At 41.4% G+C, this 10,254-nt stretch overlaps 1 protein-coding gene and 1 long non-coding RNA gene across 3 annotated transcripts in view; both read right to left on the reverse strand.

Moving 5' to 3' along the window:
• The window catches only part of LMO1 (LIM domain only 1), a 68,560-nt gene extending 62,229 nt beyond the window's left edge, over positions 1-6,331 (reverse strand). Inside the window, exons 1-4 of one of the 2 annotated variants that reach the window (XM_040609528.1) lie at positions 6,284-6,331; positions 4,488-4,866; positions 3,134-3,192; positions 1,453-1,604 (exon numbers count right to left, since the gene is read on the reverse strand). The gene's annotated coding sequence lies outside the window, so the exon portion shown is untranslated. Of the gene's footprint in view, positions 1-1,452; positions 1,605-3,133; positions 3,193-4,487; positions 6,022-6,283 lie in introns of those variants that run through there. The other variant, XM_040609527.1, reaches the window with a different exon arrangement.
• Positions 6,332-7,074: 743 nt separating this feature from the next.
• LOC121094374 overlaps positions 7,075-10,254 on the reverse strand; it is a 9,417-nt gene continuing 6,237 nt past the window's right edge. Inside the window, exon 4 of the long non-coding RNA XR_005829833.1 lies at positions 7,075-9,253. This is a non-coding gene — a long non-coding RNA (uncharacterized LOC121094374). The remainder of the gene's footprint in view (positions 9,254-10,254) is intronic.

A 10,254-nucleotide genomic window follows, 5' to 3' on the forward strand; every position in this document is an offset into this window, starting at 1 on the left:
AACGGATCAGTGTTGTGACGGTGGCAGTTCTCTTGCAACCAAATCCAAAAAGAAAAAAGTATGTAGGGCTGATGGGGAGCAAAGCATAATTTGCAAATAGTTTTGTTTACCAAAGCAGAAAACTCTGTGGCAGACAACCTTCTGTACTTTAAAAACCTGTGAAAGAAGAGGCCCTCTGAAGCAGCAGGTAAGATGATACATAATCTAGTATGTACTGGGAACAGTTCTGAATTGTTTACCATTTGAATTAATGTCAGTGCCCACTATTAATGTACTTGCTTCCTACATTTACCATAATGGGCTTGATTTCCATTAGCTGAAGCTGGAATGCTAAAAAGAGCCTAGGCAAGACTGATGCAAACCGAGATCGACCATCATTGTAGTATCTGAGACGCACGACTTCTGGCTTGCGTGCTGCCCAAATTTTACCTCTGTGTGAACCTCCTTTAAATAAAAAACGGGTAAGAAGAAAGAAGTAGTAATTGATTCCCCCAAATTAGGTTTTTACTTTCTAAATACCTTTATTGTTCACAACCTCAATGTGCACAAAAGTATTGAAGATTTTCTTTTTGTTTCCTTAGGCAATGCATGAGCTGATCCATTAATCCATTTGGCTTTATATATCAGGAAACTAATATTAGCTCGGCTCATCTATTAGCTTTTATTTAGGTCCCCTCACATTGCCTTTTTTTGGACTTTTGTTCAGGCTGGTTCCCCTTGAGGGGAACCAGACAATTTTTGATAGATTTCAATGGAGAAAATGCTGCACATCATCTCATGGGAGCTATCCCTTCCCCAATTCCCCACCTTCCGATTCACCCACGTCAAGACAGCCATGATTGAACTTGCTTGTTTGGCAACTCTACCACTCTCTTTAAAACACACCTTGTACACATAACTTAAAGCCAAGGGGCCGGGGGGAACCCACAAGCACTTCCTCTTCTCCCCCACCAAAAAACCCACCCCTGTAGCTAAGCCTGCTTGGCAAGAAACTTCCTGAGCTACCTTCATTCCTTGCAAGCATAAATATGACTGGGAACACAAAGTTGTGTTTCATTAGTGCAGTATGTTTTTCTGTGAGTACACACAGACAAGGATAAAAATGCCTTCAGCTTTGTAACACAACAAACCCTGTTAATACTCTGGTCTTTAATTTCCACTGTATGGCACATACTGCACCCACAGGAACTTGGTCCATCTAACTCGATTAGTCTTTTTTCTTTTTTTCTGAAAGAACACAGCAGCACTTGAAAAATACTGATCCTGGAGAACACCATACATCAACTCATTTTTTAGTGTGCTTTTGGCCCTTGAGCCTATTCCTTTTCTCACTGTGGCCAAGGAGACTTTTGGGTGCAAACCCAGAATCTCTGGATCTTAGTATGCAACTGTTGAGCCTTAATTCTGACTTTGCTACAGGGGTGATGCAGTTTCATCTAAACACAGACTTACCGAGTAGCAGGTGTTCGTCTGCACGTACTGAAGCTCAAGGTCACTGTTGGGATGCCCAAGGTAGAACAGGAAGAAACTGAGGAAACAGACGCTGACTTTGGTATCGTTCTTAAGAAGCGATGTTCACACTCGAGCTGAGAGGGATGTGGTCACTGGAGATGGAAAAGCAAGAGGTGGAGGGAGAAGGCAAGAGAGAATTTGCACATGTGCATGCGCATGAGGGAGCTTGACACAAGGGGAGAAAAATAATGCAAAGAAAGTACAAACCGAAAACATTCCGTTCCCAAACAAACATCATGCAGTTTGAACAGCTTGCTGTTATCCTACAGTTACAGTTCTGGGGATTTTTAGGTTTACAGCTTTGATAAAATGAAGGGATGAACCCCAGTGTAAAGGTTCCCACTTTAGGCAAATGACTTTTTTGCAGCGTGGTGAAGCATTGTTCTGCATGGTTTTCAATTATCTCTGTTCAGCCAGTCATTTCAGAGAAGTGAGCAAGTTCCAGTAATTTTTGAGCCTCCTTCACTCAGTAGATTAGAAATCTTATGCAAAGAATTTTACCACACTTTATTTTTTAGTACCTTGACACCAGAGAGGAACGGCTAGATCATTCCTTCGAAAAGTGCTTCCATAGGTAATGGGCGCCATAATGAGTGACTGGGAAAACTTAACACGGATCAGTGGCAGAACTGGGAATAAGCCTCAGTTCCCTGACCCTCTGTCCTGTGGAATAAAGCACTAAAGCAGCTCACTGCCGGAGGAGGACCACACAACACCGTTGCTGCGGTACCAGTTTATCATTAACGTGCACCGTTATTCATTCAATTATAATACCTTGCACTCGCCCTGTCTAGGCAGCTCTGAGAAGTCATCATGCACAATACTGCAGAGACTACAGATAAAAAAGGACAGCTGTGCTCTGCCCAGGAAACCTTCTGGTCTAATGCTAACTCCTGATATTCCTGGTGCAGGAGGGAAGAGGTACCCAGGGATAAACACACCTATGGGCTGCAGTAAGGGCTAGGGCTCAGACCTCTGGGTCTAACTTGAGGTACTTGCTCGCTAGCTGCTCTTACTTTTCTTTTGCTAGCCTTGAGCACAAGCAAGAAAAAAATGAAGTTTCTTAAGAACAATGTGCCATTCTTATTAAATTGCAAAGGAAGTCTGCAATATACTTAAGTCAAGCCTTTAGCAGACCCGTGAGGTTTCATATTATCCTATGCTTGAATGAGGCAGATGACTGGAGCAAAAACCAGCTAATGACATAAAAGCATTCTTCTACTTTCAGTCTCTCTTAATTAAGGAGTTGGTTAATGTTTCAGTGTTGGGAATTATAAAGCTTCATAAGGGAGGTTAATATGTTTTTTATTTTATCTTTCAGCTGACAGGAGAAAAAAAAAATCAAAACAAAAAAGAAGGTGATTAAGTCATATGCCAGTCAGAATCCCACAGTGAAGGCAGTATCAGGCCATACCAAAGACCACGGCTGCATATGGTGAATTTAGCAGCCATTTCCAAAGTCAGATTTCTGAGCAGATGAGACTTTTGTCTGCCAGTTTAGACACATGGGTTTTATTTCTTGAATTCACACAAATAACCAAGACAATTTGCACAGCTCTGTACTAGATTAGCTACAAAAGATCTCTATGTTATAACCCATTTCAGAATCACTTGCACCTACCTTGCTAGTGTCAGAAGAGAGTGACCACAGGCCTGACCTTATACCACAATTCAGCAGTCCTGTAAAAGAGGAAAATCACAAGTGCTCTGCAAAGTTATGTTCACACAGAACATGGGCTGCAGTTCAAAAGACCACTTAAATACATACCTGAGATCTACAGACCTCAATTATTTCTAAACTCCTGCTTGATCTACTTAACTTCCCTGCCTATACATTGTAAAAATAAATCACTCAATTCTGTTACTGTTATGTGAAATGAACGCTAACTATTTTTCATAAATATAGGCCATTTTTTAAAAAAGAAAATAGTCTGTTAAAAATACAGCATTTCCTTTGATAGGAGAAAAATGGCAAAGCTTCAAAAACACTACCTCTAGAGAATGGGTTCTTTAACACTGTGATATAAGGCTGGCACTTTAAGCCATTAGGCTTTACAGTCTGTAATGACCTTTTAGAGAAATTTACAGCAGATAAATTAGTTATTCAGAAGTTTTGCTGCTGCTCTTCATAGTGCAAAGTTAAAAAGAAAAATATTTTTTTCAAAAAATAAAAGTAGCAAGACCTAAATTCTTGGTCTGCTTCTTGTTTCATAAGACGTTTAAGGGGCAGATCCTGTCACCCCAGAACAGCTCAGCTGCAAAGAACTCCATGAAGTTTCTCTCTACATGAGAAACCAGCATCAGAAAGGTTTTGTGAGTGGGTACAAGCTACTGGAGGATCGGGTTGGGTTTGACACCTTGCAGGTCCATCAGTGTCTTCGCAGTACCGATACACCTGGGGAGAAGGGCAGGTCTAAGGCAGAGGAACCTATGACACGAGTGAATAGCTTTAGGGGAGGCCCAGAAAAGGGGCTGGGACAGGCTGCCTTCCCCTGGGCTTCAGGGAACGCATACTAAAAGGAGATTCATCTTTCCAAGAAGCCTCCTTTCTCCTTCTACTTCCCAAAACTTTCCCAGGCTCCAGTGAGATGTGTTCTTCCACTCGTATGCTCCTTCAGTTCTCAACAGCGATGTAAAATTTCAATTCATACTGAAGTCAAGCAAAAGTTCAGGAATGCACCTTCAGCCCAACCTCTCTAAGTGAGTCAACACATGAACTCTGACCCTGCACACAGCAGTATCCGTGCAGTTTCCAGAATCCTTTAAAGTAAGCGGTAAAGAATCCTTAAACCCCTCCTCACAATACCGCACAAAACCCACCCCATTAAATCTTAGGAGTAAATTCTGGTGACAGTTTCTATGTCTCTCACTTTCATCTGGACCAATAATTTGCTTTTCTGTATATCCTTCTCTGCTTCAAAGTTAATTGCTACTGCAGTGTCTTCCTGCAGATAGACCTGCCTTTTGATCCTTACCTTGGTGGGTGTGGTAGGTAGACCCGAAAGACGAATCTGTCATCCACACATCTGCCTCAGTTGTTCTATGGAGGAATCCAGTGAGACAGTATCTGGTTCTGGAGTGACACATGGAGCTCTCGGGCTTGATGCCACATTCACTGTTAGGATCAGAGCTTATTGCTCCCAGCCCGATGTCAAGCAGGGACTAATCAAATGTGAGATGGATGAACGGAGGCAGAACCATGGAGCTGGCTCTTTGTTTTGTTACTATCAGTTCTTTTTACTGCAGCAGCACACAAGGGTCCCAGTCATGGAGCTAGACCATAACATACTGTCCAAAAATCCCAGTGCCTTTCTTCTGTGAGATTCTTTCTTCACTGTCTTGCTGCTGAATAGACTAGGCAGAATTGACACAGATTAGTCAGAAATGGAAATACATGAACTGAGAAGAGAAAATGCAATGTCAGGCTCACATTGCTTTGTGATGACAATATCCTAAGATGCTGCCAGTGTCCCTCGTGTTTTGTGGCTCCCTCTGGCTCTACTTGGCATGGGTGACATTTGTCAGGTCTTCATAGTGTCATTCTAACAACACATCATCTGAAAATGTTGATTCCATAGGAAAATGGCTGTTGGCACAACAGCAGTATGTGCACACAAAGGATATGACATGGCTGCTGAACAGACAAGGGAGGAATTCCAGCTATTCCCATGTCACACAGCCAGTGAGGGTCTGTGGCACTGGACTATCTTTTGCACATGATTTCATCAGCATCCAGTTCAGTCTGAATCTAATGATGATAATCCCGATCCATTAACATGTGAGATGAGAAAACACATGCACAAACCAAAGAGGTGAATATTTCACTTTTAAAAAAAAAATAATAAACCCATCCTGTAAAATTACAAGATTTCTTTCCCAATCCAAAGACAGACACTAGTTCGATGAAGATGAAAGTTACTGAAGATCTTCTGATAAAAGCAGGCAGGTGGAGACTCTAATGAAGGCATACACTATACTGCATATCTTGCCAACATTTCTTAATGAATAATATGTGCACTCAGATGAGAATAATATTGATTGAGGTCTGCAGGGAAAGTTGTCTAGGAAAAAATTTTATTCTAGGAGCAGAGCTCTTTTTGGAAGATTTTGATCTTTTCCTGCCGCAACCTTTCTCCTCCCCTCTCTCTGTGCTACCCAAAGCAACTGACAGCCAAAAAATGAAAAGCCTGCCCTGCATCTAATGTATCTATCAGATCCAGAAAGAAATTTATATACCGGTGCTAAGAATGGCTGCACCATTCTCCTTAGCTGGTAGAGGACACAGCAGTGTGTAATTAGGACTGGATTACTTTACTCAGAACTGGAGCAGAGAGCAGATGTCATGCATTAATATTGGCATTTGATTCCACACACTTTCCCTGCCATGTTTGCAAAACCAATTTGCCTTCCTATCTTGGATCTTGCCTTGTGTTTACCCTCAGGTTGCTGTAATGCAAACAAAAAGCCACCAGTGGCAATATGAAAGTACATGGAGAAGGACAGGCCCATACAGAATGGGTAGAGTTTATGATTTAATTCCTAACAAAATATCAAATTATTTTCTGATTATGTTGATTAGATTAATACAGCCGGTATGTTCTACTAGACACCAGATCAGACACAAGAGGTCACGACACTATAATGCACTTGTTAACATAAGCCAACAGTAAAGGAAGATACACCTTATTCCAAATTAATGTTCTCGGACGTTATCTGTAGTATATATAAGAGATGCACATCCCTTCTCAAACACAGCCAACCTTTTCTTCACCTGTTTTTCCACACAGGGGACTTCGGTTTTGATTTTGCTCCAGTTCATATACAGAATCCTTCCAGAAGCCCTATAACAAAATTTCATGCTGTTAAAAATATTGGCCCCTACTCTGAACTGCAGCCAGCTTCCATTTGATAGCAGCTTTATAGCTGCAGCTGGGTTCTGGAGGTTTCTTAGGAGTAAAAGATGATCTGCCTTAATTTAGGAGCATCCAGAGGCTGATTACAATGGTCTATACTACAGCAGCACAGAGTAACCATAACATACCAGGCAGCATGCAACCCAGCAGAGTGATGCTGACAAACTCTGGCTTCATATATATTTAGATGTAGCCCAAAGAGAACGACCACTGAAACTGCTGCAGTAGGATGTTTGGCTGCAAGACACACCATTTGCTTTACTTAGTGATGGAACATGCACATCAGACCCAGACCTGTAACACCAGCAACACACCTGTAACAGCTGTTTGCAGGTGGTAACACCTGTTTGTATCATGCAGGGCATCACCTGCACAGACACTCTGCGAAGAGCAGGCAAATCCTCTATCCAGACCTGTGTAAACCCACTTCTGCTGCCTTTGTTCTCTTGTAAAGCCAGCCACAGGGGAAGGGTATGTGTGTGACTGCTGTAACAGGGTCACAGCTGAGAGACCAGACAATTTTGTGCTTGTAGACCACAGAGTCCATTCCCCATGAAAAACTCAGCCCCTCCCCCCTTTTTTTTTTCCTACTCCCTGTACACAATGGTGGCAACTCCCCTAGTCCTAAAGAAGAGGTACGTGTTGGGTATCTTAACAAAATGACAAATCACCTTACCAGATTAGGAAAAGACTATTGAAATCAGATGGGCAGGTTCACATGCTTCTGGGTCCATCAGCAAATGGCAGAAGTGAAGAACTGTTATCCTAAAACATGAAAATAACTGGAGCGAAACGGTAGCAGTTGCCACAGGTCTCTTTGAACAGGTGAGAAACGCAGTCTGAAAGCGGTAAAGATAACTACAGAAATGATACCATTCTCTCAGTGAGGGCTAGAAAAGCTTCTCTGTTCACAGGGAGGTCAAGAAGTGACAGCCCAGTAGATCATCTGTTGCTTTTTTAATGCTTCATGGCTCAGGGTCAGTCAGAAATCCCTATCCTAAGGTCATGGTTAGGGCACTCTGGGAAACAATCTTGTTTCTTCTGTTACCAGCAAGGCCTTGCTCAGGCTCTGCTATTTCTCTCTTCCACAGCAGATTATCACAGCCCACCCCTCCTGCTCATCACACTATGGTTAAATTCACCCTGGGTGCTGTTCTCTGGAATCACAGTGGCCCAAAGGACCTTTCCTGTAGCAGTCCAGAGTGTTGCAACATGATGCAACAAATCACCAACCAACGCTAACCCTCGGCAGCATTCAGGGGAGCAACATTCCTTACCGTGCCTATTGAGATATACGTATATATATAAAATTATATAAAATAGATAATGTAGAGCAAGCACTAGTATTTCTTTTTAGCTTCAACAAGACAGAATGAGGAGCACGGATGGCAGCAAACTTGTCTGTTAACTAAGCAACAAGTCTGATTTCTACTGCACTAGCCCCTTGCCGCTGCAGGAGTGAGGCGACGTGTGGGGAAGCGGTGATAATCATCTGCCTCCTAACCTGCTTAGGAGACTGTTTGACTTAGAAGAATCTGGGAAGCACAGTTTAGAGGGCCTGCTAATGACTACATCTGTTTTAAATAGACATATTTTGACTATAGCTTCCATACCAAACAGTCACTGGAGTCAAGCAATCACTTAAAAAGGCTGAGATACAACTCTGCAGTATTTTACAATGGATTTAATAGCTAAGGCTTAAAAGAAAAAATACCGCCATGCAAACACACAGCTGAAGCACAGGCATTTAATGAACACCACTCACTGCTTAAATGTGAATTCACACTACAACACTCTTGCAAATGATCTATAATACCTTGCATTGCTAGTATATTAAATTTGCATAAATATACCTCAAATATTTATAAATCAATAGATATAAGCATACATTTAAAAGTGAGTATCAAAAGTGCATTACACTGAATTCTTACACACTCACTAATTAATTCAAATAATCACATTTTGCTTATTAAATTAAACATTATATGGATAAAATATAGCTTGCCGTCAATTCTGAGCACTAAAATACTGTTAGAAAGGAACACTACTGCCAAAAAAACCAAGAGAGAAAGAACGTGCCCATAGAAGAACACTTAACTGAAATGTAGCTGTAAGATCGAATGCCATAGAATGACTAAGAATAATGTATATATTACTTTTAAACAAGTGAGCAATTTTGGATAACTTTCCACTTCTTTGTCTGGTACTCCAGTTTCAGCTTAGTGAGCTGTAACTGTGCAGGACAAGCAGAAAGCAGCAAAAGAGCCTGCTAACCCTCTTGCACATTTCAAAAAGGTCTCCTCAGAAGCAAGGATAACTCCTTATTTCCTCCAGCTGCTTATTTACTTACAGGTGCTTCCCTGCCCTCATTTAATTAGAGCTAAAAAACCCCCAACAACTGTCCCTGATAGTTTTTTAAACTCTTACCAACTAAGAATCCCTTTACTTACCAAGAGGTATGAAGAAGCACGGAGGACAGCTGTGTAGTTTGGAACAAGTTTCTTGGTCTGTCCCGCTTTAAAGCTTTTATATACCTAAGAAGCCTAACCCTGCCTGAAAGACAGTGATTAAAGTTTTTGAAGAGTACAGAGATTTTTACACATAGTAGTACGAGGCTCAGGACCAATTAAATGTCATCTTAAGTACTTAACTGAAGCGTTTTTTATACACTGGGAATCAGTTAAGTGGAAGGTGCCAAATTAAACTTACATTTGGATTTTGCCATTGACTTAATTTCAAGAGATTATGCAGCATAATTTAAGGATGATTTCAGAAAGCTTTCAATAGAACAGTCTCTGTTAAGTTGGCTTCAGGAGCACTGCAGAAATCTGAAAAAAGAAAACACACAAGGGAAATCTGACATACTCAAGAGCAAATGAGTGCAAATAACAACAATAAAAGTGTTGCAATTAAGCCCAAAATAATGCAGGTGGCATCACATGAGGGGGTCTCAGTTGAGAGAGTCAGTCTGCATGAGGACATTAAGGGAGTTTATTCCATTTTCAGGCAAGAGCAATAAACCCCAGGTTTTTCTTTCTCCAACATGCGACAAGTTAATTTGCCACGTGTAATAACATGATATAATGATTCACACCCCCTTTCTTTGATGAATGATTTTCCCAAGCAAATATGACTGACAAATTGTGGGGAGAAGGGGATACAGTAAACTTTTGGGAATGAGGCAGGAGGTCTTGCAGCTAAAGCACTAGACTGGAACTAGGGAGACTTGGGATTTATTCCAAGTCTGGTAGAAGTTTTCCATACAACTTCCAGCAAGTCTCTTGGGCACCAAAGCAAAAGTCAGGTGGCTGACAAAATTTTTCATAAATGTTTAGGTGCTCTTGGCACAAACATTTATTTAGAATCAGAGGTTAGGTGGCTAAACAGACAGAAACTAAGAAAGTAATCCCAGGCTAACCCAAGTCTGGCCACCCATCCCTGTGCCATCTTTTGGAAGTGTTGTTATTGTTATATTATTATTATTATTTATTTATGTACCTATTTACATGGATTATGTCAGTGTTTGGGGCTAAGTAATGGCCCAATAACTAAAGCACAACTTCAAGGGCAGCCTTTAACATGTTGAAGGGAAGGAGTAGGAATGGGCTGGCTTTGCTGATCACATGTGACCAATGTATATCCCCTTGTACCCCACACTAAAAGCAAGCATACATTTGGCACAAAGTGTAGTAGTGGCCATCTTCCTTAAAAAGACGGGCAAAGAGTTTGACTTCTCTTTCTTGTAACAAATACACTAGCATGACCCCAAGATCACTCCCCAGCAGATGGGAGAGCTGGTTTAATTCTTTCACGTACCCAAGAAGATGTC

The sequence above is a fragment of the Falco naumanni genome, chromosome 10 (assembly GCF_017639655.2).
Source record: "Falco naumanni isolate bFalNau1 chromosome 10, bFalNau1.pat, whole genome shotgun sequence".
Classification (NCBI taxonomy): Eukaryota; Metazoa; Chordata; class Aves; order Falconiformes; family Falconidae; genus Falco; species Falco naumanni.